Source organism: Mobula hypostoma, chromosome 12 (genome assembly GCF_963921235.1).
Source record: "Mobula hypostoma chromosome 12, sMobHyp1.1, whole genome shotgun sequence".
Taxonomy (NCBI): Eukaryota; Metazoa; Chordata; class Chondrichthyes; order Myliobatiformes; family Myliobatidae; genus Mobula; species Mobula hypostoma.
In genome coordinates this window covers 71,507,919-71,530,174 of record NC_086108.1, presented here as the reverse complement: position 1 = coordinate 71,530,174, position 22,256 = coordinate 71,507,919, and the positions used below count along the sequence as shown (strand labels likewise).

At 42.5% G+C, this 22,256-nt stretch overlaps 1 long non-coding RNA gene across 1 annotated transcript in view; it reads left to right on the top strand.

Annotated features, from left to right (window-relative positions):
- LOC134355201 (uncharacterized) overlaps positions 1–22,256 on the top strand; it is a 55,724-nt gene that overhangs the window by 15,832 nt on the left and 17,636 nt on the right. Inside the window, exon 2 of the long non-coding RNA XR_010019978.1 lies at positions 21,713–21,804. This is a non-coding gene — a long non-coding RNA (uncharacterized LOC134355201). The remainder of the gene's footprint in view (positions 1–21,712; positions 21,805–22,256) is intronic.

Sequence of the window (22,256 nt, the reverse complement as noted above, 5' to 3'; positions counted from 1 at the left end):
TCTGCATATGGTGGAGGCATCAGAGGCTAGGCTGAGTCCAAGCACCAGAACAAGGCATTGGAAGTTGTTGCTGCATTGTCCTGTCACACTTTCTGTCCACAGATGGCTGTAGGCAAGAGGAACACAGCAACGCAAGCCAGTGAGGAGGAAGAGGAAGCAGATCATGACAGAGGGTAGAACACAGGGCTGTATAAAGGTGAGGGATAAGGAGGAGTGGTAAGGATTGACAGACAAGAACAGGGGATGTGAAAGACTGTGAGGAGAGATGTTGGAAAGAAGTGTAGGTGCAAGAGTAGAGAGTGAAGCAAAGGGATGAAAACAGCAGAGGAAGGGGAGATCACCTCAGGCCTGAAGGTAAGGCCTCTGCAGGCTAATATTGTGTCAGGTGGAGGCTCTTGCTTCTGCAGGGGATATCCATGGGAGTTTTGCTTTGCTAACTAAATCCTTGATCCACATGCTGGTGTCCCTGTACCGAGCATGCCTTTCTGTCTGGCAGCTTACCTTAGGTAATGTAATAGCTCAAGCAGTCACCATAATTCAGTTGTTATTGTCATGCGAGCAATTCTCTCCACAGCACTACATACCTGACTGGTTACATCATGGCTCCTTGCCTCACGGACCAACTCAAATGACAAGCTGGAATGTATATTTGTTCCATAAATCTAAGGTTACAGTCAGAATTTGGTGTATTATTGATTACAAAAGGCAACAACTGTCTGCATTAAGCATTTAGAACCCATCATCATCTTCTCCTCAGTTAACTATACAGACAAAGTAACTACACTCCCCAAGAAGTAATGTGACACACTTTAATCTTTGCAAAGTATCATCCCTAATCTCTTCCTGTACCAGAGTCTAGCTATTATTTAACAAATCAATCAATTGCACAGCTTCATCCACCTTCTTGCCAAGCTGCCGTATGTCTCGTCAACAGTAAGCATACGAAATAGGAGCAAGAACAGGCATTTGGCCTGCCGAGCCTGCTCTGCAATTCAGTAAGATGATGGCTGGTCCGGCCATGGATTCAGCCACACTTACCTGCCTTTCCCCATAAACCTTAATTAACTCATATTACAACAATCAAAAACTATTCAACTATCTTTAGCCAACAAAACTGGTAAAGCAAATTTGTTATAAAGTAAATCTTCATGAAATCTATCCTAATGCACAGTACCATAGCCCTGAATCAGTGCACTTTCCTATTTTTTCCCCACAATATCTGAAAGAATGGTTTTGGATTTAATTATTCAATCTTTCTTTGAAGTAGTTTATTTTTGGCTGAGAACCTATCTGGTGCCAACTGATGCTAATTTTTCTTCCCTCCCACAAGAGCATGCAACCTTGTCGCTACCTCCCCTCTGTCCCACAGATAGGGCTGCTGCTCGGTCTATCCTACCAAGGACACAGGACAGAAAAACAAATGAGAACTTCATAGTCATAGTCATAGTCATACTTTATTAATCCTGGGGGAAATTGGTTTTCGTTGAGGAGAACGAATCTCCTTCCCATATGATGTTTTAGATTCAGATTCAGATTTATTTATGTACATTCAAATATACTGTAAATTACACTGTTTGTGTTAACCAACTTGTGTTAAAAATTATATACAGCCCTCTGAAATGTAGCCAGGATGTGGGCTACAAATTACAACAGGACACAGAGATAGAGAAGGTATGTAAGGCAATGTTGTGATCATCATGGGGGATTTCAATATGCAGGTAGATGGGAAAAATCAGGTTGCAGCTGGATCCCAAGGGAGGGAATTTGTAAAATGCCTACAACATGACTTTTTAGAGCATTTTGTGGTTGAGCCCACTAGGGGAATAGCAATTCTGAATTGGGTGTTGTGTAATAAACCAGATTTGATTCGGGAGCTTAAGATAAAGAAACCCTTAGGAGACAGTGATCATAATATGGTAGAATTCACCCTGCGGTTTGAGAAGGAGAGGCCAAAATCGGATGTATTAGTATTATCAAGGAGTAAAGGGAATTACGGAGACACAAGAGAAGAGCTAGCCAAAGTTGATTAGAAGGGGACATTAGCAGGGATGATGGCAGAACAACAATGTCTGGAGTCTCTGGGAGCAATTTGGAAGGTGCAGGAAAGATACATCCCAAAGATGAGGCAACTGTGGCTGGTGAGATAAAAGCAAAAGAGAGGGCATATAATTTAGCAAAAATTAGTGGGAAGGTAGAGGATTGAGAAGCTTTTTAAAAGCTATAGAAGGCAACTAAAATAAGCCATAAAGAGAGAAAAGATGAAATATGAAAGCAAGGTAGCCAATAGAATAAAAGCTGATACAAAAGCTTTTTCAGATATATGAAGAGTAAAAGAGAGACAAGAGTGAATATCGAACCACTGAAATGATGCTGGAGTGGTAGTAATGGGGGAACAAAAAGGAATGGCAGATGAACTCTTCAATCACCAGTCTGACCTTTGACCCTCAACCCCAGGACTCATTGATCATGAGATTAACCCTCAGGCTTCATCCATAGGACTCGCCAGTCATAGGTCTGACCTTCGAGCCTCAACCCTAGGACTCACTGATCATGGGTTTAACCCTCAGGCCTCATCCATAGGACTCGCCAGTCACAGGTTTGACCTTTTGGCCCCAGGACAGCGGCTCCAGGACTCACTGATCATGGGTTTAACCCTCAGGCCTCGTCCATAGGACTTGCCAGTCACAGGTTTGACCAGGACAACAGCTCCAGGACTCATTGATCATGGGTTTAACACTCAGGCCTCAACCATTGTACACACCAGTCACAGGTTTGAACTTCAAGATTCACACATACCTCCAATACCAGTGACATGGAAGGTGGGGTCACTGACCTTTGTGACTCCCACCTATACAGACCTCCAGTCAGGGACTTGCCAACCTGGGAATTGTTGGTTTCCTCGATGTCTGCTGACTCGACCTCCAGGATCACTAAACTTCTGAAGTAAATTGTGGCCAGTTATCACTGCAAACAATGAAGAAGTCAGTAGAGGTGAAGCTGCTTCGGAGGATGGGCCATCCTAAAGCTGGAATGTAATAACGTGTTCAAGACACAGCCACAGATGGAGTTATTATCGCTGTCGCTGTTGGAAAGGAGTCGATGCAGAAGAGTTTCGATGCCCGTCCTCCTAACCCGGGTGCAAGGGTGAATCGCTCCAAGTGCCGAGCCGATTTGGTGAGATTGAGAACGGCTTTGGGCTGTGCGGTCCGGGTGTGTCACCACACCAGGGCCTGGTGCTAGAGGGAGGCACTACTCGGTGCTTGGACAATTTAGACAATGACCCAGATAGACTGAAAAGGGCTAGTGCAGAGGCAAGGATCGCACTGATTTCGCCTGCTCTCCCGTGATGTTCATTCCTCTCCCCAATGGCTGCCATTTCTGCGAGTGTCATGGCATTTTTTACTCTGCTAAAATGATGAGCTGAGATCGAGGCTTGGGCCTACTACTCCAGCTCTCCGGGGAGTGGATCTATAACTCAATCTGGTTCGGATGCTGTCGTCTGCATCTATTGTTTGCATGATGTGTTTTTTTTCCTCTTTCTCTGCACAGTGGTTACGGTCTTTCTTTATTTTAATTGGGTTCTTTGGGTTTCTTGCTTTCTGGTTGCCCGAAAGTAAACAAATCTCAAGGAGTATGATTTGGAAATCCTTTGATAATAAATGTACTTTGATTGAATTCAAGACATGCTGAGATACAAAGCAGGCTACTGTTAAAAATGTGTTTTCTGGTTGCACTGACACACGGAAATGCTTACATAGTGAATCTGCGAGCAGAGGCATAAGCTAAATCTACCGAGGACATTGAAAGAAAGAGAAATATTGTAGGAAGCTATTTGAGTGGGTGTAATCATTGTCACCATTGTCACTCCCGTACACCTAGTCCATGACCTGTTCATGTATTTCTGTCCATTTTGTACTTCTGATCAGTGATTCCCTCGGGATATTAATGACGTGGACTTCCGGTCAAGATGGTGCAGAGCTGCAGTTTCTGTCGAGGTCCTGGCTCAGACTGCATTTGTTTTTAGGTTCATAGAGATAGTCTTGAGGATAGAGAGTGGAGTTTCGTTGAACAGAAAGCCTACTAGGCTTCTCACTGCTGTCATCAGGAAGAAGGTACAGGAGCATCAGGATCCACATCACCTGGTTCAGGAACAGTTATTACCTTCCAGCCATCAGGCTTTTGAACCAGAGAGGATAACTTCACTCAGCTTCACTCACCCCAACACTGAACTGTTCCCACAACCTACCGACTCACTTTCAAAGAATTTTCATCCCATATTCTTGATGTTTATTGCTTTTTATCTTTTTATTATTATTATTGTTGTTGTTATTATTATTATTATACTTGGCTTTTTTTGTATTTACTGCAAATGCCCACAAGAAAATGAATCTCAGGATTGTGTACGGTAACACATATGTACTTTGATAATAAACCTGCTTTGAACTTCAGGGCAGAGGTTAGGGTTTACAGACAGGGCCGTGGTGGAAGCTGAAGTCAGTCATGTGACTAAGCCTCTGCTCCACACTCCATATTTGAAGATCAGCAAAGTGGATGTGTGACAAAGGACATCGTGGTCAGATGCCAAACCTGCGTGCCGATGAGGACAAGGGTGTTAACCCTCCAGGTCAGCGAGACATTGGCCCATTCTGGGATCAGAGATCCTTGCAGGCAGGAGGCATGAGGACTGTTGAATTCCTAGGTACGCAGGTCAATGAAACCGGAATTCGAGGCCTGCAGTTTGGGATCCTCTTTCATCTTTATTGGCAAATCCGGGGGTCAAAACTGAAGATCAAAGCCTGAAGGTCGATCAGAGGTCCAAAAGTCTGGCCTGATGGTCGAAGACCTGGGTCTGCGAGTCCAGAAGTCCACAGGAGGCTGGAGGCCCAGGGACAGCCTGTCCTGGGACTGGAAGATTGTCTGTGCATGTGTGTATGTTGGTTGTTGGGCGGTGGGAGGAAAGGAGCTTGTCTTGCCGCTGTTACTTTGCTGCAGTGGTTCTGTTGTTGTTGCTTGCATTGCTCTGCGAATGTGTTGGTGTCAGAATGTATGGCGACACTTGCGGGCTGGTCCCAGCACATCCTTAGGCTGTGTTGGTTGTGTTGAATTTCACTGTGTGCTTCAATGTACATATAAAATGAATCTGAATCTGAATCAATGATGCAACTGCCAGTGAATATCAAGGACAGGTGCGTAGACTCTGTCTGGTAGGAGATGGTCATTGCCTGCGACTTTTGCAGGACAAATGTAACCTTCCTCAAATCCGACCATGCCTGAATGTTGTCCACATCTTGTTGCATGCAAGCATGAGCTGCTTCATTTCATTTGCTGAGGACATACAAATGGAACTGCACATTCTGCAGTCATCAGCAAACCGATGATTCTGACCCTATCAAAGTTCAAAAGTTTACAGCTGAAAGTAAATGTATTATCATTTTCCTGCGGGCACACTCAATAAATCCAACAACCATAATAGAATCAATAAAAGGCCACACCAGCAGGGCGGACTACCAGAGTGCAGAAGACAACGATCTCTCAAATACAAAAAAGAAAGAAATAAGCAACCAGTTTCTAGAACATGAGATGAAGAGTTCTTGAAAGTGAGTCGATAGATGATAGGAAGATTTCAGCGATGGGGCAAGTGAAGATGAGTGGTGAACCCCTTCAGTTCAAGAGATTGCTGGTTGTTCCTGAAACTGGTGGTGTGAATCCTGAGACTCCTGTACTTTCTTCCTGATGGCAGCAGTAAGAAGAGAGCATGACCTGGTTGGTGAGTCCCTGATGATGGATGCTGCTTTCCTGCGACTGCACTGCATGTAGACAATGGTGGTGAGGGTTTTACCCTTGATGGAGTGGGCCATACCCATTACTTTTTGCAGGAGTTTATTTTCGAGAGTATTGTTGTTTCCATATCAGTTGTGATACATCGTCATAGTCATAATCATAGTCATACTTTATTGATCCCGGGGGAAATTGGTTTTTGTTACAGTTGCATCATAAATAATTACATAGTAATAAAACCATAAATAATTAAATAGTAATATGTAAATTATGCCAGGAAATAAGTCCAGTACCAGCCTATTGGCTCAGGGTGTCTGACCCTCCAAAGGAGGAGTTGTAAAGTTTGATGGCCACAGGCAGGAATGACTTCCTATGACGCTCTGTGTTGCATCTCGGTGGAATGAGTCTCTGGCTAAATGTACTCCTGTGCCCAACCAGTCCATTATGTAGTGGATGGGAGACATTGTCCAAGATGGCATGCAACTTGGACAGCATCCTCTTTCCAGACGCCACCGTCAGAGAGTCCAGTTCCATCCCCACAACATCACTGGCCTTACGAAAGAGTTTGTTGATTCTTTTGGTGTCTGCTACCCTCAGCCTGCTGCCCCAGCACACAACAGCAAACATGATCGCACTGGCCACCACAGACTCGTAGATCATACTCAGCATCGTCCGGCAGATGTTAAAGGACCTCAGTCTCCTCAGGAAATAGAGAGGGCTCTGACCCTTCTTGTAGACAGCCTCAGTGTTCTTTGACCAGTCCAGATTATTGTCAATTCGTATCCCCAGGTATTTGTAACCCTCCACCATGTCCACATTGACCCCCTGGATGGAAACAGGAGTCACCGGTGCCTTAGCCCTCCTCAGGTCTACCACCAGCTCCTTAGTCTTTTTCACATTAAGCTGCAGATAATTCTGCTCACACCATGTAACAAAGTTTCCTACTGTAGCCCTGCACTCAGCCTCATCTCCCTTGCTGATGCATCCAACTATGGCAGATTTATCAGAAAACTTCTGAAGGTGACAAGACTCTGTGCAGTAGTTGAAATCCGAGGTGTAAATGGTGAAGAGAAAGGGAGACAAGACAGTCCCCTGTGGAGCCCCAGTGCTGCTGATCACTCTGTCTGACACACAGTGTTGCAAGCACATGTACTGTGGTCTGCCAGTCAGGTAATCAAGAATCCATGACACCAGGAAAGCATCCACCTGCATCGCTGTCAGCTTCTCCCCCAGCAGAGCAGGGTGGATGGTGTTGAACGCACTGGAGAAGTCAAAAAACAAGACCCTCACAGTGCTCGCTGGCTTGTCCAGGTGGGCGTAGACACGGTTCAGCAGGTAGACAATGGCATCCTCAACTCCTAGTCGGGGCTGGTAGGCGAACTGGAGGGGATCTAAGTGTGACCTGACCATAGGCCGGAGCAGCTCCAGAACAAGTCTCTCCAGGGTCTTCATGATGTGGGAGGTCAATGCCACCGGTCTGTAGTCATTGAGGCCGCTGGGGCGCGGCGTCTTCGGCACAGAGACGAGGCAGGACGTCTTCCACCGAACAGGAACCCTCCGGAGCCTCAGGCTCAGGTTGAATACATGGCGAAGTACTCCAAATAGCTGAGGTGCACAGGCTTTGAGCACCCTGGTACTGACACCATCCGGTCCTGCAGCCTTGCTTGGATTGAGACATTTCAGCTGCCTTCTCACCTGTAGAGCTGTGAAGCCCACTGTGGTGGTTTCGTGTGGGCAAGGGGTATAGTCATGAGAGCAGGGTGGGGGACTGTGAGAAGGGGTAGGAGGGGAGAGTGGAATATGTGTTGGTTGGGGGCCGACAACAGATGATTCATGTGGGGGATGGGCAGGGGCCACAATGTCAAATCTGTTAAAGAACAGGTTAATTTTGTTGGCCTGTCCACACTGCCTTCAGCTCCTCTGTTGCTAGTCTGTCAGAACCCAGTGATGGTCCTCATCCCACTCCAGACCTCTCTCATACAGCCAGTCAATGCAGTCTCTATGATAAATCTATAGAAGTCGGTCAAAGTTATAGATGTCATGCTGAATCTTCGCAAACTCCTGAGGAAGTACAGGCTCTGCAGCTCAGGCAGCATCTATGGAGGGAAATAGAGTCAACGTTTTGGGCCAAGACCCTTCATCAGATCCTGACCTGCTGAGTTCCTCCAGCTTTTTGTGTCTGTTGCTTAAGATTTCTCGCATCTGCAGTCTTTGTTGTACTGCAGATCATGGTCTTTCTTGGGGGCTTTGTTATTGCTTGCTGGTGGGTTGTGGGTGCTGATGCTTTTTTGCTGAGGTAAGTGGGGGAGGGGGAGGGTTTTGTACTTTGCTGCTGCTTGTGCGTGGGAGGAGGGAGAAGGGACTTTGGGGTTTAACGTTGTTACTTTCATTCATTCTTTGGGGTACCCTTCTGTTTTCCTGGATCTGTGAAGAGCAAGGATTTCAGGTTGGAAATTGTCTAGTTTCTCTGGTATTAAGTGGAACTATTGAACTATTGAACAGTCAATGTTTCGGGCCACGACCCCTCTTCAACTCCTGACTTGCTGAGTTCCTCCAGCATTTTTTGTGTGTTACTTTGGATTTCCAGCATCTACAGACTTCTTATGAGTTGAAGTCGGCCCACAACAGCTATGAAATTTGAATTCAGTTAATTAGGCCATCCGCGTTTTAAAACATACACCTATTCTCAGTAATGTGTTTGGGTGCTGTAAGTGTAAGGACAGCTGGGTGATGTCAGCATAGGCTCAGTGGGACATAGGGACAAAAAGTCTGCTTTGTCCCACGTCGCACCATGATGCTATGAAATTTGCTGCTAGCCCATATCATTCTGGGTTACTCTTCACTACCCTGAAACAGCACAGAAAACCATTCAGTTGTGGACAGGCTCTGTGTTAAAGCAGTGGTTCCAGAATGCATCTCATCAGAGCAGGAAGAGATGGGCAAGAAATGCTGGTCTTGCATTCATCCTGGATGAAGCCTTCATCCTGGAAATTGAATTTAAAAAAGGAAACACTACTTGTGAGCACAAGAGCCTAGACATTTTGCATATGTTTCTGCCTGCTTCTAGTTCCTAGGAGTAGACAGATGAAGAATGTAGAGCAGGGAGCCACCTTGCTATTTTACCACTCCAACGTACGGCACATGGCTGTAGCTTAGTGTCACATCCAGTCTAATGCCCCTTGGCAGTCCAGTGAGGTTGTTGACCTCGGGCAGCTTTGGTGAATAACTTCTTCCTATCTACCTTGCTATTTCACCAAAAACTGACATCCTTTCTGAATATGTGATACCTGCAAGCATAGCTTATACAGAGATTTTCAGCTGTTTATCAAGCCCACTGCTACATAAGTCTTACCATTGTAACTGAAAGTAAACCATTGCAAGCTAATTTGTAAGTGGCTGATGCAATGATATAAATGAGTAAAATTGGCGGTGCTACTGATATGAACACCCTGGTATGAATTCAGTTCCTTTCTTTCCTCTGCTACGACAAATCTCCTTTGGCAAGAAACTCAGCCCAGTCTCTAGCACGTAGGTTGTTGTCTTCTTCAGCTGCCAGTCTCTCCCAATACTCACTATTGTAATAAGTAAGTCACTACCTGATTCGCAAGATGAAATTCAAAAGTATGTGACTGAATTGTGGACAGCACAGCAACGTTGCATAAAAGTACTATCAATAAGTTGCCAGGATTAATGTGCATATTAGTTATGGGTGCATAGATTAAACTGTCAGAATATTAGACAAACCTCATTAAAACCCCGACTGAATATTATTCTTAAACTATTGTTCTTAAATTATTATTCACAATGGCTAAAACCTCTTCATGAATGCGCTGCTTGACAGTTAATTTAGGTGGCATTTGTATATTCCCCTGACTGGTGCTTCTACCTGTCCATTTAATTACAGTAACAACAGAAGAACAAAAGAGAGCAGCTGCAGGCTGACAATTCAGTCCCTCACACCTGCACTGCCGTTCAATAAGATTGCGGATGATTTTTCATCTCAGCACCTCTTCCCTGCACTAACTCCTTAACCCACGATTAGATTAATATAAAAAAACTATCAATCTGCTTTGGAGATACTCAGTTACTAAGCCTCCACAGCCTGTGGGTAGAGAGTTCTGCAAACTTGCTCTTTTCTAGGTGAAGAAATGTCTTTTCATCTCGAGCTAAATGATCAGACCATTCTACAACAGTAGCCAATCGTTCTAGAAACCCTACTCAATGGAAATATAAACCTTGCACTGCATTGTCAAGGCCCATATGAAATATATGTATTTCAATGCCTAGGTTTATTTAAATTTCTCTGATCTCCATAGTTTCTGCCCCAGCATTGTCATTACTGTTATTCATTCCCCCTGTAGAGTGCATTAGGCTGCTGGGCAACAATTTAAATTGTGCTGAATTCATTGGAGTGATCAGGAGGAGAAGAAAATATCATCTGATCGTATTCAATGCGTTTCGTTCTCATACTCCTCATCACACATTGGAATAAAGTATTTGTGCTCATCACAATAGCTCTAGTGCAGGTCCACCATTGTGAGAGCCATTTCACAGGGGCAGGTTCAAGGTCCTTAGAGTCAGAGGAAAACTGGATGAATTTGTTCAAAAGAAGCTTATACGTGCTAAGCTCAGAACAAAGTTTGTGAAAGACTTACAGTGAGCCATGCACCTGCCTCTTGGCTGCTGCTGGTATCTAGTCTGCTGCAGTCAGGGGAGGAAAGGAAAGCAGAAATAAATATATTAGAACATGCAACACGAACAAGTAACAAATGATCTTGCAGACTGATTCCAGCAATTATTATTTTGAGGTGAACTTTTATGATGTTCTTCCAAGCTCAGAAAAGAACACTGGCTAGGTTATTGTTGAAAAAAATCAATAAGGAAATCAAGGATGTGGTCTTTTTCTATCATAAATCACCGTCAAATCATCCACTGATGGCTAATGTCAGTTTTCTGTAATTGACAAAGTGACTGAGCTTCCAGTTTGGATATCAATTCAGTCTAAGTTTATTGCAGATAGCACTGTTACGTACCCCGTAACTGGGTTGCCAAACCAGCAGTAATGGACCACTAGTTGGAGTCTGGTTTACTAGAAACTAATAAGGTTTTATTAAAGAAATAAGTAACACAGTACTCTAATCATAAGGATATAAATGCAACAGGTTAGCAATGATAAAACGCACATGTACACAGAACTATGGTAATAGGAATCAACCAAGCTCCATCGCAGTCTAGGGGTAAAATGATCAGTCTCAAGTGGCGCAGAGTTCAGTTCAGCTTAGTACTGTTCGCAATAATCGCTGTTGTGCCGTTGGAGAGAGAGAGATGCAAATTTGATTCAAGCAGACCTTTGATGTTCTTTGAGGTTGGTTTTGGGTGGACCCTTTTATGTCTTCTATCCCACTGTGGTCACCGACTGTGACCCCTCCGTTCCAGATACAACTGTTCTTCCACAGTAAACCCAGCACCCAGGCAAGGGCAGACACACACACCAGGCTCCCACCGATCGTACCTTTTCACCCTGTGAGTCTATGGTCAGTTCCCGCAAACCGGACCTCCAAACTCGCACCAACTTGTGGGGGCACACTGCTCTTCCAGGGTTTCGTTATCTCGTGATCTCGTGGTGTGTGTCGTGCCCTAGCGAACCTGTTTTTTTATCCCCCTGCTGGGGTATCGCCTGTCCATCAAACTTCAAACAGTTCAGGTTCAAAGCAACCGGTCTGTCAATATTCTGAATTGTGTCTCTTTTCATTAATCTCTCTCCTCTCTCACTAACATTTTGAACGTTTCTCCATTTGTCTCCCTTATCTCTCTCTCATTAGCATCAATCTTCTGATAACTTGGTTTTTCGTCACAGCACTTACAGTGGTCTCCTTCCCAAGCACTGATCATGCCTAAGTCTGCTTAACAGAGTACATTGCTCTGTCAATGATGGCAATGAAATTTGTGATCAGAATTAGCCCTAACTCCTAAAAGGTTAAAATTTTCAGAGACCCATACCATCTGCTGGGCCTCACAAACTAGTTTGACGAGTTCCAATAGATCATGTTCATTGAAAGCTGATTTGACTCTTCCCTGTAGAAATCACAGTACAAGAGTGAGCATTTCTGAGAGCCATACCTATTTATTAGGAAGAATTTGAATCAAACTTCATATCACCAAATACACCTGTAAAAACAAAAGACCTCATTTGAAATGTCTTCAGTTTAAATAATCTGACTGAGTCAATCTTCTGATGGACTGATAATAGGCCTGGCTCTTTGGACACAGCTTTAATATGCAGGGAACGCTGGAAAACAATATTCTGAAACCCAGTTGAGGCCAGGCTTCGGAATAAAAACAAGAAATGCTGGAAGCACTCAGCTGTTAAGGCACTCAGAAGGCAGCTTTAGTATTTCAGATCAAAAGTCTCTTGTTTTACTCTTCAAAGGTACTGTCTGACTCTCTGAGGGTTTCCAATATTTTCTATTTTCCTTTAATTCGGATTGTTGGCATGTGCTGTATTTTGCATTTTGTCTGCTGTATGAGCACGAATGCTCCTTTTCTATGCGTGCAGACCTGAAAGGTTCTGAATAATACAGAAATGGAGTTAATATTTTTCTCACAGCAATTGCAAAATACAAATTAAGACACCAAATGTTCTGGAAGTAATCCTTTGTGTTTAGTGCTGTAATTTTGATTTGAAACTTGAAACTGACATTTATCATGTAATTATATCCAAAATAAAAACATTGCAGATGTTAGGGCAATAATTAGCCCCCCTTTTCAGTATGAATATTATATATGAATTTTATTACATAGAAACATAGAAACATAGAAAATAGGTGCAGGAGTAGGCCATTCGGCCCTTCGAGCCTGCACCGCCATTTATTATGATCATGGCTGATCATCCAACTCAGAACCCTTCACCAGCCTTCCTTCCATACCCCCTGATCCCCGTAGCCACAAGGGCCATATCTAACTCCCTCTTAAATATAGCCAATGAACTGGCCTCAACTGTTTCCTGTGGCAGAGAATTCCACAGATTCACCACTCTCTGTGTGAAGAAGTTTTTCCTAATCTTGGTCCTAAAAGGCTTCCCCTTTATCCTCAAACTGTGACCCCTCGTTCTGGACTTCCCCAACATCGGGAACAATCTTCCTGCATCTAGCCTGTCCAATCCCTTTAGGATTTTATACGTTTCAATCAGATCCCCCCTCAATCTTCTAAATTCCAACGAGTACAAGCCCAGTTCATCCAGTCTTTCTTCATATGAAAGACCTGCCATCCCAGGAATCAATCTGGTGAACCTTCTTTGTACTCCCTCTATGGCAAGGATGTCTTTCCTCAGATTAGGGGACCAAAACTGCACACAATACTCCAGGTGTGGTCTCACCAAGGCCTTGTACAACTGCAGTAGTACCTCCCTGCTCCTGTACTCGTATCCTCTCGCTATAAATGACAGCATACCATTCGCCTTTTTCACCGCCTGCTGTACCTGCATGCCCACTTTCAATGACTGGTGTATAATGACACCCAGGTCTCGTTGCACCTCCCCTTTTCCTAATCGGCCACCATTCAGATAATAATCTGTTTTCCTATTTTTGCCACCAAAGTGGATAACTTCACATTTATCCACATTAAATTGCATCTGCCATGAATTTGCCCACTCACCCAACCTATCCAAGTCACCCTGCATCCTCTTAGCATCCTCCTCACTGCTAACACTGCCACCCACCTTCGTGTCATCCACAAACTTGGAGATGCTGCATTTAATTCCCAAATCCAAGTCAGTAATATATATTGTAAACAACTGGGGTCCCAGCACTGAGCCTTGCGGTACCCCACTAGACACTGCCTGCCATTCTGAAAAGGTCCCGTTTATTCCCACTCTTTGCTTCCTGTCTGCTAACCAATTCTCTATCCACATCAATACCTTACCCCCAATACCGTGTGCTTTAAGTTTGCACACTAATCTCCTGTGTGGGACCTTGTCAAAAGCCTTTTGAAAATCCAAATATACCACATCTACTGGTTCTCCCCTATCCACTCTACTAGTTACATCCTCAAAAAATTCTATGAGATTCGTCAGACATGATTTTCCTTTCACAAATCCATGCTGACTTCGTCCGATGATTTCACCGATTTCCAAATGTGCTGTTATCACATCCTTGATAACTGACTCCAGCAGTTTCCCCACCACCGACGTTAGGCTAACCGGTCTATAATTCCCCGGAATAACATACCTGGAATAACATTCAGCAGTACCTTGTTATATTTAATAGCTGGTTACCATAAACTTCAGTCTTACTGTTGACCTGTTGATTTCTATAACAATGCAGAAGTATGAAAATGGTCAGTCCCTGTTGGTACTAGTATTGGTTTATTACTGTCACATGTACCAGGATACAATGAAAAGTTTGCCTTGCATACTGTCTAATATACAGATCAGTTCACAACACAGTGCCTTGAGCTAGAATAAGATCATCAATAGCAATGCAGAATAAAGTGTAAAAGGTACCAAAAATGTGCAGTGCAGGTAATTCATGAAGTGCAAGATCATAACAAAGAGGTAGATTGTGAGTCCAAGAAGCCATCTTATTGCACAAGAGGTCCATTCAAGTCGAGTTTATGTCATTTAACTATATGCATGTATTAGCTTATATAACCATATCATGTATATAGAAATGAGGCAATGTTTCTTTGAACCAGGGTGTAAAGCACAGTGGTACACATAACGCACGTAACACACAATAACTTATGAAGGTAAGGATAAAATCTACAGATGAATCACACATAAATACCAAACTAAAGTGCAGTAATATTAAATATTATAAGGAATGGAACAGATTAACCAGTGACACTGAATATGATGGAGCAGGGAGTTCAGAATCCCAATGGCCTGGGGGAAGAAACTGTTTCTCATCCTGACCGTTCTTGTTTCTATGCATCATAGTCTCCTGCCTGATGGTAGAAAGTCAAAGAGGGTGCTGGATGAATGGGCGGGATTCTTAATAATACTAAGGGCCCTACACACATAGTAGTCCTGATAAATGTGCCCGACAGATGGGAAGGAGACCCCTATGATCCCTTCAGTTGTTCTCACAGTCCTTTGCAGGAACTTCTGGACCGATGCTCGACAGCTCGCATACCAGATGGCCATGTAACTTCTTAGAATATTCTCAACGGTGCCCCTGTAAAACACAGTTAAGAAGCAGAGGGGGAGGGGGGAGCCTTGTTTACCTCAAACTTCTTAGGAAGTGGAGGCGTTGCTGTGCCCTCTTAGACAATAGACAGTAGACAATAGGTGCAGGAGTAGGCCATTCGGCCCTTTGAGCCAGCACTGCCATTCACTGTGATCATGGCTGATCATCCACAATCAGTATCCAGTTCCTGCCTTATCCCCTTGTTCAGGTTGGGTGCCAGGTGAGGTCATTGTGATGTGAACTCCCAGGAACTTGGTGCACTTAACTCTCTCTACAGAGGAGCTGTGTACTCACAGGGGGGGATGGTCTGTCTGCACCTTCCTGAAGTCCACAATGATCTCCTTCATCTTCTCCACATTCAAGCTCAGGTTCTTCTCACACCAATCCACCAGCCACTCCACTTGCTCTCTGTGCTACATCGCATCATCATTCTTGATAAGGCCAACCGCTGCTGTGTTATCCACAAATTTGATGACACGCTTTGAGCTGGATCCTGCAACACAGTTATGCATCAGCAGTGTGAACAGCAGTGGGCTGAGCACACAGCCCTGGGGAGCACCAATGCTCAGCGTAATGGGACGAAAGATGTTGCTGCCCACACGGACTGACTGTGGCCCTATTGTTAAGAAGTCCAGTATCCAATTGCAGAGGGAGGTGCTGAGACCCAGCGAGGACAGGTTTCCCACCAGTTTCGGGGGTGTGATGGTGATATGTTTCCTATGGTGCATTGATAAAAATTGGTCAGATTCAACAGGGACGCACTAAATTTCCTTAACAGTCTGAGGGAGTGGAGGCATTGGGGAGCTTTCCTGGCCATGGCATCAACCTAGTTGGAGCAGAACAGGTTATTGATGATGTTCACACCTAGGAACTTGAAGGTCTCAACCATCACAACCTCAACACCATTGATGTAGACAGGAGCATGTACATCACTGCACCCTTTCTGAAATTAATGACCAGCTCTTTCACTTTGTTGACCTTGAGGGAAAAGTACTGTATTGACAAATCGGATATTCCAAAAAATGTCAGAATTGATCATGGACAAATGATATGCACTATATTAATTTCTGATTAGAATTAGAATTTAATTGTGATTGGGCATGTTTCAGTGAAACTTCTATTTTGTATTGTCGCTTGATTTTCTCTGTAAAATGACAACTAGTGTTTTGGATGTCAACCTTTCATCAACAGCCACGACGACAGACGCTGATACACATTCTGTGTTTTCTGTTTTTAGTTTATAGCGATTGTAAGATGTGCTATTTATTGATGGGAGCTCTGCTCAGATTCTGATCCTCGCACTTCAATGCCATTGTTGCCTTAATAATGCACAACAAACCATCGCTAGTCAGCATTCATCCATCCCAAGGCAGCTCAGATTCCATTTATATTTTTCTTACCAAAGCCCTCCACTTAATCATATTTTAAATTAGAATTCAATAAGCTAGGCTTTGAAACTTGAGTTATTACAAAGATTTTTCCATTCCTACAGGAAAATGATGAAAATGGAATGGAATTAGAATACTAGTTCATTCCTATCTCATTTACCTCCATGGGGACAAGTGCCAATTTGTTCTTCATTAAAAATATGATTTAAAAATACCAAACCGACAAATGGAATGCATAGAATGGCATTTAATAAATATGCCGTATGCAATATGTTAAGATATTTCTTTAAGAATTACAGGAAGTAAATGTTTCACTTCACTCCTTTGGCTTCGCTGAATGTTTGGAAAGGATCCAGATAAGATATTAGGAGTCCATCGGCCAGCTCTAAGATTCTAGAACAGAAGTAAACCTGAGCACCCTGTGAGATTCCACTTACGATAAAGTTTAACAGAAAATAACTCTACTCGTAAAATGTGTCTTTACAATTAATGTGAGGAGTACATTATCCACACTGATAATTACCCACAGCTCTTTGGCTTCCATTATCAGACATCTTCTGTTTCATGTTAAAATTAATAGATAACTATGTTTCCATTTGCGTACAACATGCAGATTTATTTCTTATTCACCATCATTGAGGTGTCAGGTTTATATAAAGTTAAAAACATAAATAAACCAGACACCCATTTCATGACCGACTTCAGCTGATGGTTGCAATATTGAACTGTTGACCCGAGGATTTCAGAAAGGAGAAAGAATGTGCCAGAATAGCTGAAGCTGAAGTTTAAGAGCACTACTGCACATTTGGGTTCTGTTGCTGTAATTCAAGAGCTTACAGTTGTTCCATAAAAGCTATAATTGACATTTTTTTCAGTATAACTTTAAAGTAAAATTTGGTTAAAAAGCTACAGTGGTGAGCAACGGCTGGTAAGGGAAATAAACAGAAGAACGATATTGATATTATAGTTGTGCTACAGCTAGGTCCCAAAGAGTTGTGTCATGGGCTGTTTCCTCGTTCTGCTTGCAGGAAGCTGCCCTCATCTACATTTACTGTTTCAGTCTCCCTGAATGATTGGTGTCTCAGTAATACAGCCAATGCAGAACTTACTATACACAATTAGTGGATATTAGTGTATATTAATGTTGTGTAATAAATGTAATATATCACTACTTACACTCTAATTATCAGAGAAGTATTTTTTGTTTAAATGTGGAAATTTCCTTGATGTTCTTCCAATCAGTTGGTGTTGATTAAAATCTGTGGAAACCTAGATGTGTTATGATTAGATTCTAACAAACGTGAATGAAAGCTCCAGCAATCAATTGGAGCAGGCCCAAGGAAAATTCTGATCATGTTCTCTAAACGAGAAGTTACACAGAGACATAGAACACTACAGCACAGGCACAGGCCCTTTGGCCCATCTAGACCATGTCAAACTGTTACTCTGCCCAGTCCTATCAACCCATATCTGGACCGTAGTCCTCCATTCCCCTCCCACCCACGTACTTCTCCAAACTTCTATTAAATGTTGTCATTGAACCCGCATCCACTACTTCCACTGTCAGCTTGTTTCGCTCCCTCATCATCCTCTGAGTAAAGAAGTTTCCCCTCAGGTTTCCCCTGAATATTTCACCTTTCACCCTTAAACCTGATCTCTAGTTCTAGTCTCACCCAACCTCGGTGGAAAAAGCTTGATTGAATTTACCCTATCTACACCTCTCATAATTTTGTACACCTCTATCAAATCTCCTCTCATTCTCCTACTCTCCAGGAAATGAAGTCTTGGCCTATTCAGCATTTCCCTATAACTCAGGTCCTCAAGTCCTGGCAACATCCTCATAAATTTTCTCTGTACTCTTTCAATCTTCTCAGGAAGAAGGTACAGGAGCCTCAGGATTCACGCCACCAGTTTCAGGAACAGTTATTACCCCTCAACCATCAGGCTCTTGAACCGAAGGAGATGATTTCCCACAACCTATGGACTCACTTTCAAGGACTCTTCATCTTATTTTCTCAATATTTATTATTATTATTTCTTCTTTTTGTATTTGCATATTTGTTGTTATCTACACACTGGTTGAATTCCCAAGTTAGTGCAGTCCATTGATTCTATTATGATTCTATTATGATTATTATCCTATTACGGATTTATTGAGTATGCCCGCAAGAAAATAGTCATAGTCATAGTCATAGTCATACTTTATTGATCCCGGGGGGAAATTGGTTTTCGTTACAGTTGCACCATAAATAATAAATAGTAATAGAAATAGTAATAGTAATAGAAATAATAAATAGTAATAGAATAGTAATAGAAAATAGTAATAAATAGTTAAATAGTAATATGTAAATTATGCCAGTAAATTATGAAATAAGTCCAGGACCAGTCTATTGGCTCAGGGTGTCTGACCCTCCAAGGGAGGAGTTGTAAAGTTTGATGGCCACAGGCAGGAATGACTTCCTATGACGCTCTGACATTCTGTCAAAGTGAAGCTCAGGTTGACATTTATGTACTTTGACAATAAATTTACTTTGAACTTTTGAACTTTGCATAGTCACACAGTCATGGGTGTTGGGATAGTAGAGCAGTGGGCTAAGCACGGATCCCTGAGGTGCACCAGTGTTGATCGTCAGTGAGGAGGAGAAGTTATTTCCAATCCACACTCACTGTGATCTACTGGTGAGGAAATCAAGGATCCAGTTGTAGAGGGAGGTACAGAGGCCCCGGTTTTGGAGCCTGTTGATTATTACTGAGGGCATGATGGTGTAGCCAAATAATATTTGTTTACAGACAACTAAGGCATGGATGAGGATTTCAGCAGATGGTGAGCTGAGACAGCGGTGCTATAGAGATGTTGCAGAATTGAGCTTAAGCAGTTTTACTGAAGATCTCAGAGGCAAAGTCCTCCCTACCATTGAGCACATCCACAAGGAGCACTCCCAGGAAAGCACATCAATCATCAGATATCGCCACCATCCAGGCCATCGGGAAGGAGGTACAGGAGCCTTCAGGCTCCTGAACCAGACAGGATAACTTCACTCACTTCAACATGAACTGATTCCCCAACTTATGGGCTCACTTTCAAGAACCTTACAACACATGCTCTCAAAATTTATTGCTTGTTTACTTATTATTATTTTGCAATTTTTTCTATTTTCTATGTGCACAGTTTGTTGAAACATTGGCTGTTTGTCCATCTTGCTGTGGGCGGTTTTTCATTGATTCTATTGTGTTTCTTTGTGAATGTCCACAAGAAAATAAATCTCAGTGTGTATGATTTGAACGAACTTTGAACTTCAGTGTGAATCAAAATACAGCTCCAAGAAACTAATTGGCTTCAGTTTCTATTACCTCCCATGGTTAGCGGTGGAACTGGTTGCCAGAGAATGGAATTTGCGACAGGAACTCACTACAGAGACTTAATTACAGAGAAATTAATATTTAATTTAAGGACATTTTCTCTCATCATAAACAATCAATATAGAGACAATGGAGGGATTAAGAGGGAAGGGAAGAGAAGGAGACAGATTTTGGTGTCAGCGGTAAACACTCGGAAACATGCTGCATGTTTGGATGATATTACTACGGGCAGCATGCTGATGAGAAATAAGTTTGATAGGATCAATATAATAATGAGAGACATCAGCCTGTAGAAACTGTCAGTGAAATGCACACTCCCATCTCCGGTAGCTACGTCTGCTTCTTTGGACTAGCTTTATCAGATAACTTTGGGATAGAGAAACCATCGCAAACAGCACTGCCTCTGTACTTATGTATGAAACCACCCATCCTAAAGTTTCTTGGGCATATGAAGAATTCCCAGAGAAATATGCCCTGAAGAGTGAGTTAAGTGCATTGCCAATATCCTTCCTTGTCATTCCACTGTTAGGGAGTGGAAAGATTCTCACTCTTGACTGTTATTCAGTAAACCACAGAGGTTCAAATCAGCATGGTCGTGGCCCCATAGTAAACTTACACACTGGCATGTACGTTCCTGGAGTAAACTGAGTGACAGATTGCCATGGAAACACTTCAGACTGCTTCAGCAACTTTAGAGAACACACAAGAGCTCAAGAAAAAAGGGACAGGTATAAGCATAGAGGTCACTCTAGCCTGCCCAACTATTCAATATGATCGGGCTGATCTGTTCTGGGTTCTTCTGTACCAGTTCCTTGAAACCGTCATTTCAGAGGGTTATGAGAAAATATTTATTTATCTCCAGCTTAATTATAATTAGTGATCTGGCCTCCATCATCTCCTGGGGCAGAGAATTCCGGAGATCCACTACCCAATGAGTAAAGAATTTATTTGGACGTCAGTCTTACTTTGTAACTGTCCTCCACCCCCAGATCCAGACTCACCCAGTTGTGAAAACTTCACATCTACTCTGTGAAGCCCACTTAGAATCTTACAATCTTACATGCTTGAATAAGATCACTTCTGATTCTCCAGAGAAGACAGGAACAAACACTCTAGCCTCTCTTGATAGACTTCCCAGGTATTAAACTGAGGAATCTTTTCATGTCTATTCTTGGGTAAGGGGACCCAAAACTATGCACTGCATTCCTGGTGTAGCACCCCGCCCCTCCTCCACCATCAGACTAACACCCTGGGCTGTAATAAACACACCTTGTTCTTAAATTCCAAATCCCATTGCAAGAAAGCCCAAAACACCATCTGCCTTCTTAACTACTGGTTGTACCTGCCTGCCAAGTTATTGTGACACCCAGATCACTCTGAATTTCACTCATTTTCGGTCTCACTCTATCCCTACTACTGATTCCTTTTACTGAAGTTTAGGAGCTCACTTCCAATTCCATTTTCCACGTTTTCATTCAGTCTGTCTTTATTCCATTGCGGCATCACAGTTCCCTTGTCATGTCGTGCCCTTGTGCATATTTTGGTTTAAACAACAAGCTTGGAAACCTTGCATTTCCTTCTGCAACAAGATAGAAGTAGCAAACAATTGAGGAGCAAGAATTGATCCCTGGGGTATAGCACCAGACACTTCCTTCCAGCCTGAAAAGTTAAACTGTCACTAGAAAATAAGACAGAGAAAACTCCAGAACATTGTATCAACACCCTGAAGAAGAGATTGTTATACTATTTAAATCACTGTTTCAAAACATGGTCATTAAAATCCCCTACATAATGAAGCATGTGAATTGACTTTGTGCTGTTCCTATATTTTAAATATTTAAACAGAATGCAAAAGTAAAACCAAACAACTATTTAAATATTGCACAATATAAAGTCTACAAGTAAGAGTTTGATATTAAAACTGAGAAATAAATAGGTAAAATCAATGGAACTAAAATGCAAATACTGAAGTGCCCTAATGTTTTGGTTGTATTCCAACAGAATTTAACATTGTGAAATAGACAAGTGAAAAAATCCATAGATGTTTCATCTTCAGAGAGAACTGCAACTGGGAGATGTTCAAGGACAGCTATGTATGTGCCAAATATTTGAATCTGTTGATTGTCATTTAGTCAGTCCATCTAGCGGTTCCTTGTTCCTTTTTAAAAATTCAGTTTCGTGCAGAGCCTTCTATTTGAAGCTGTTGTTGAGATAAATACAAACTTACTCAATCATTGAATCTCTAGATTTCATCTGCATGAAAACTTTAGCTTTCAATTTGTTGTCACACTTATCAGGAAAGAATGTTTTACTGACATATGTTACCATATCTTGCGGTTGGAACAAAATTTTTGGCTACAGAAATTAACATCTAGTGTTTTTTAAAAAATCCAAAACTAAAACTGAAACAAGTTAGAAATGGACATTTTATTTCTTAAACACTTAGCCAAGCAAAACAATTCATCTTAAAGAGTGAAAAAAAGAGGGATAGCTTCTGGTAAAGGCTGATGAGAATACTTTTCCCAGCCATGTGAAGAGAGAAAAA